Raw genomic sequence first — 6000 nt, forward strand, 5'->3', positions numbered from 1 at the left:
CTTGGGGAGCAGTGGCTAACAGGAGGCATGACAGCCCAGCAAGGTACCTGATGCCTCATGCAGAGGGTAGGAGCATGGAAAACACCTTGTGTAAGTAAAAAACCTCCAAGAGAGGCCAGCAGAAAGTCTGAGGCTGAGCCCCCTTGGGCTGTAAATGCCTTACTCCACGTGGCTGCAGAAAGCTTCTCTCCAGCCAAAAGCTCACCCCTGAAACATCACCCGAAAAGAAGACTTGTGGGTACTTACAAGTTGCTGAATCTACACTCAAGGCTGAAATACCTAAACCTCTTTTTGTCTAGTGGCTGCAGTCTAAAGAAACCTGGACATTCCATAGGCATTAGCCTGAGAGACTTTCTGAGGCATTAATTTTAAGCAACTGAACCTTGCCAATATTGTTGTGGAGGCTTAGGGCCATGTGGACAGTGAGTCTCCAACAAGAGGGAAAAGATGTGGGCAGAACAAGGAGATGGAGTTTGCACTGAGCCCTGCTCATCCTTCCTGCTTACACCTGGGTGGAGCCAACCTGAGCACTTACAGGCAGCTGAACATCTTCCCATGAAAAACTGTCACTAAAAAAAAAAGGTTGTTTCCTCCTGTCCACACCCTTGCGCAGCCGGGATGGGGAGGGGGGAGGGGAGAGAAAAAATAACAAAACAGCTGGCAGTGAGATAAAATTGGGCTAGTCCTGCTTCAGGGAAGAACTATATTAAAAGAGAAAAGAAGTATGTCTTTTGTTTCCACAACTGCTCCTTATGTCCACACCCCACTGTAAGAGCCACCTTTTCCTGGGGGAAGTGTTCCTGCTTGTCTGTGCATTGGGGTATGACCCTGGCCAGGTCCCAAGACACTGTGCTCTTCCCCACGTGTGGATGGGCCCATGTAGATGTGTGCTGCTCCTCCCACCAGCCCATTTCCACACCAGCACCCAGACAGATGGGATGCCCTGGTGTCAGTGAGAGCACCAGAACCAACAGGCAGCCATGCACAGTCAGATCCTGCACTGTTGTTCACCCCAAGCACAGCCCTGCCTTCACGTTGGGCCTGGGGCTCCACATGGACAGGTCCAATAGATGTCCCTGAGAGCAACAGAGCTCCCCAGTATCCTCTGGGAGCACGGTGCAGTGTGTGTGGGCCACCTGACCATCCCCCCAGTGGAAACTGCTGTCTCCACAGCTCTAGAGGATACCACGGCCAGCCCAGAATTGCTTTTATCTTGTTTTAAACACATGGTGAAAGCTGGCACTGAGTTTGTTTCCTTCTCATTTAGCAAAACTTTTGTTATGCAGAAAAACAAAAATCATAAATGTCAGCACGTCCCAACCTCCTGGCCATCATCCAACCCCACAAAAAATAAGTGCAGCACACTAGAGAATTTGAGAAAGCAAAACAGGTGACTCAGAGAGCTGCCTGGCCATTCTCACCTTGTTTCTGGTTGAAAGCACCCCTGAACTTCAGGGGAGGGGGTCCAGCTGTGGTCCAGCCAGGCAGCAGCGTGCGGGGCTGTGGTGGCAGAGTACAAGTGCAGGAGCCTGCAGTATGTGCCCTGGTGAGAGCCATGGTGGGAGCAGGCACCGTGGGGGCCCTGTGGGCAAAGAGAGCAGGCTGGTGAGTGGCCACCCTTGGCAAAGGAGCAAGTCAGCTAATGATTGTTTCCAGGGATGGTTTGGGTAACAAGAACGGCAATTCTAGTAGGTATTTCCTGAAGCTGAGCAGGGCAGGGCAGGGGGAATTAATATGAGCTCAGTTTAGCTTCTACTCCTCCTTTATTTGTAATGAGATTAGCAGCAGAGATGGCAGCGCACCATCTCCCGCTGCCGCGATGGGGTGAGCTGATAAGCAGCTCCTGCCCGGCCTTGCGTGCAAGCCCAGCAGCTGAGCCACGAGGGGAAAAACACCACAAAAAACCACCCTGCCATCACACATGGCTTTTTTGCAATGGTCCTAAGCTCGGGGGTAAAATATTGCATCAGACTGGCTGGGCTGATCCCGGCAGTGCCAGGGGTGTTGCTGATATCCCAGCGCAGCCCAGGGTCACATCATCTCCTTGCAGTGCTTCTGCACCTAATGTCAGCTGAAAGCATCAGGTTAAAGGCTTTTCCCTGCTTTACTGGTGAGACATGAGGCCACCACTTGCCACCAGTGTGCCTTGGGCAGCCCCAGTGCAAGAAATGAGAGTGGTTGATCTGACTGCATTGAGGCAGAAGTGGTGAAGAAGCGTGACTGCCCTGCAGAGCATCTCCCAGCTGCTCACAATGCTGTAACTGGACTGTAGCAAAGGTGAAGAAGCTGTCTTAAGATTTCCCCCCCACAGAGAGGAGAACATGGATCCCCTGACAAACTTTGAAAAAATCTTCATTGCACCCATGACAAGGTCTGTTCATGGCAAACCCAGAGCCACCTCTGAGAGTACATAGCCCTAAGTAGGGGAATTTTGTCTGTGAAACCACTGAAATCCCCCCCACCTGTATTTTAAAGTCTCGTATTAGTTACAGCAACCAAACATGCATGGGCCAAGTGTACCCATCCAGGGCAGAAGCTCCAGCTGTGGGGCACCTTGGTACCTGGTTTATCCTTGCAGGGGTCCCTGCAACCATTGGGCACACCTGAGGTGATGGCCAAGCCTGAGGTCCCCTTCAGCATGTTGTCACTGGCTGCATTGTCCCAAGCCAGGATGCCCATGAAAGCCATCTGTGGTGACATGCGTTTCTCACCAAGTCCTTTTCATTGAGCCAAATCAACGTGTGCCATAGCTCAGGGGTGACTAAGCTGCTACAGGGGAAGTTGCCCACTCATGGGGTGATTGTGGGGGGCTGCTCCCACCACCACACGGGGAAAAACAACCTACCTGCATCTTAAAACCAGTTTGTGGCTCCCAGGCACCTGGGAGTTGTTTTTTCATCTTTCATTTTGACCTCATGTGAGAGGCTGGGAGCTGGCATTCACTGCTCCTGTGGTGCCAGCTCCGAGATAGTTTTATTTGATTTGCCAACCAAAATGGGTGGAAGGGTGGAGACTGTATTTTCCCCTTCATTTTTGTTTTCAAAAAACCCTTCTGGCCCTGGGTGAGGCAGAGTAGTTTCATGTCTATCTACTCTGTGACAGTTACCTGCCTACAGCATCAGGGCACAGCCTGGCTCCTCCAAGCAGAACTGGGTGTGGGTGGATGGGCTCCCTGTCTAGGCGGGGAAAGCCTTCGGCCACCTCCCACGGCATTTTTTTCCCCCCACTAAGCACACTGGAAAAAGCTGTTGTGTGAGCCCCTCCTTCCTTCCTCTGGCCAGAGGGTCAAAGGAAAAATAGAGTCTTTTATATGAGCAGCTCGTGGCACTGGGAGAGGATGGGGCAGGCTGTGAACTCCCCATCAGCAGTGGGGTGATCGCCGCACTCATTTTGCACAGCTGCAGGGCAGAGGTTTGTCACTAAAGGTCCCCAGGGAAAGCCCTGAGCCGCGTGTGGTTGACACCCTGAGGTGCTCTGAGCAAACACTTCGAGAATACCCATCCCCACACCGAAATGTGTCCCCGACTCTTAGGGATGAAGTGCACACGGACTTTATCTGGAGCATGGCTGCACCCTGTGCTTCCCCAGGTGACTCACACAGCCTTCACAGCATCTCTGCAAGCAGAGCAGCCCGGGAGGGTTTTTCCATCCTGCTCGTGGCTATGAAGAGACGGATGTTCACGTGCATCTTCCAAAAGTTCAGCCACCAGCAGATGATGTGCTGTGCTCTTCTGCGCCCAGCAACCTGCCAGGTCCACGCTGCCAGCCGCAAGCCCACCGTGCTGCCACCAGGCTTCCCGGGCAACTTGGGCTTGCCCACCCTTCTGGAGCCTCCTGAGAGGCCGCGGGGAAAGTAAACGTGCTTGCACCGAAGCCAGGCGCTGCAGGGAGTGAGAAACCCTGGCTGAGGAGCACACACCCTGCCCTGCTCAGCTGGCACCGTGCACGTCCCTCCCTGTTCGCCGCCGTGCTGCCCCTGCAGCCACGACCCGCACCCTGCTAATGAGTCTTTAGCAGTTCCCCTTGAGGTGGAAGATGCCACATCCTTTTCAGACTAATTACACTGAAACAAAAGAGGAGATACACCATACCAGGAATGCTACCAAGCCCGTGAGTCCCCCACCCAGCGGGATGAGGTGGGAGCTCTGGATGGCACGGATACAGCAGCCAGCCTCCCACTCTTGCTCAACTGCTGGCGCCACCAGACGAAAGATAACAAACATCTCTCCTGCTCTTGTGATGGGCCTAGCAGCAAATGAAAATTTCCAGGTCAGAAGCTGCTGCTGGGTAGCCCATGCTCCAGGCTATGGGGAAAAGCTGCAATCCCAAATTGTTCCCACTGTGAGCACTGCATAGTCCTGGGAGACCCAAGTGCTGCACACCCCAGGCACTGCCCTGGGTTCTCCCCTGCTGCCTTCAAACTGCATCTCACTTCCAGCACTTCCACCCTTCCCAAGAAATCACATGGCTGCAGCGAATTCCTTCTAAACGCCTGCAACTTCTGGGGAAAACCCAACAGGACTTTTTGCTTTGCCCTCCTTCAGTAGCTCTGCAAGCCATTAGTCACCGTGCATTAGTCTGAGGGCAGCTCTGCCTTGCAGACACACTTGCTATAAACAGGGATTAATGCACCAAAGGGATCATCCTGTTCTAACCTAGGAGGGGGAAAAGGGCAGAGTGCTGCCTGGAACACAGGCCAGCTCTGGGAGCATCACCTTGACCTTTTCCCTCCCTGCCATGCCTGGCCACCCCAGTCAGCATTGCTCTGCTCTCACTCGCAGTGGGGGATGCTCACAGCCAGCTAAAGCAGCATTCATGGGAAGCAAATCAGGCTTAGAAAATTTTCCTGTATTAGTACAGATAGTTGTCTTGGGCATCCTTTTCTGCAGCCTCACTGGGTTTGATTTGCCTGTCCCAACTAGCTGAGAACCTTGTCAAAGCTATTCCAGATGCCCTGGCCTAACCAGGCATGCAAGGGTTAACCTGTGTGCTCCTTGGACCCAGCATCACCTCACTTCAAGTGCAGATGTGAGACCCAAGAGCTACAGTTTCTTCCCATCTAGATTCTCTTGCTGGGCTTCACATCCTGTGAAACACCTTGGCATCTCTTTTCTGCTTCCTGGCCATGGGGGCACTAATACAAAAACAACAGCAAACAAATAAACAAACAAAAATCCAATTTCTGTCAGCTCTCTGGTTCCTGGGTCCTGTTCAGACAGCAGCTGGTCACTGCCTGTGTAGGATCCAGGGTGCCTTCACCTCCTCACCTGCCCATCTTTCTGTGGCTGCTGGCAACCCATGTCCAATTTCCTCACCTCCGAGGCAAGGCTGAAGTCATCTGAGACAGCTGCTGCCCATGGCCCGACTGTAACGTACTTGGCTTGATGGTTACTCGCTAATATTTTACCCTTGGGTGAAATGATAAGGTTCTGGGCCAGGTGGAACACGTTCAGCCATCTCTTCTTGAGGGCAAGCTGAGTCACTGCTGTTAGAGTTGTGCAAAATCAAGTTTGTGTGTGGTTTTGGTGCATGCGTTTTTACTGTGAGCCCATAACCTCCAATGCACAGCACAATCCTGCCTGCTGATAGCTCCTAAACACTGACTTCCTCCTGTTCAATCACTAATTAAGCAGCAGGAAAGCCAAAATATAAACTGTAATAGAAGCAACTGTATTGCTACCCAGTCACTTAAAGGTGGAATAAAACTTTTCTCTAAGGAGGGCAAGTCACCCTCAGTGGCAGCCAGGAACCACCACAGGCTGCTCCTCCAGCTAAGGGAAGCCCTGCTCAGGATTTTCAAGGATGTTGTGGGTTTGAGGCTCAGGCCAGAGGGAGAGGACTGGCTCCCACATGCCAGTGCTCAGGGTTGGGTAGCCTTGAGAGGCCAAATACTGCCCTGAGGGGAGGGCACTGGGCACTGCTCCTGGGCCAGGCTTCTTACACACAGGCATTGCAGCATCTTCTAGGCACAGCAGGTGGAGATGATCCATTACCTCCTGT

Source organism: Corvus hawaiiensis, chromosome 10 (assembly GCF_020740725.1).
Source record: "Corvus hawaiiensis isolate bCorHaw1 chromosome 10, bCorHaw1.pri.cur, whole genome shotgun sequence".
In the NCBI taxonomy this organism is placed as follows: Eukaryota; Metazoa; Chordata; class Aves; order Passeriformes; family Corvidae; genus Corvus; species Corvus hawaiiensis.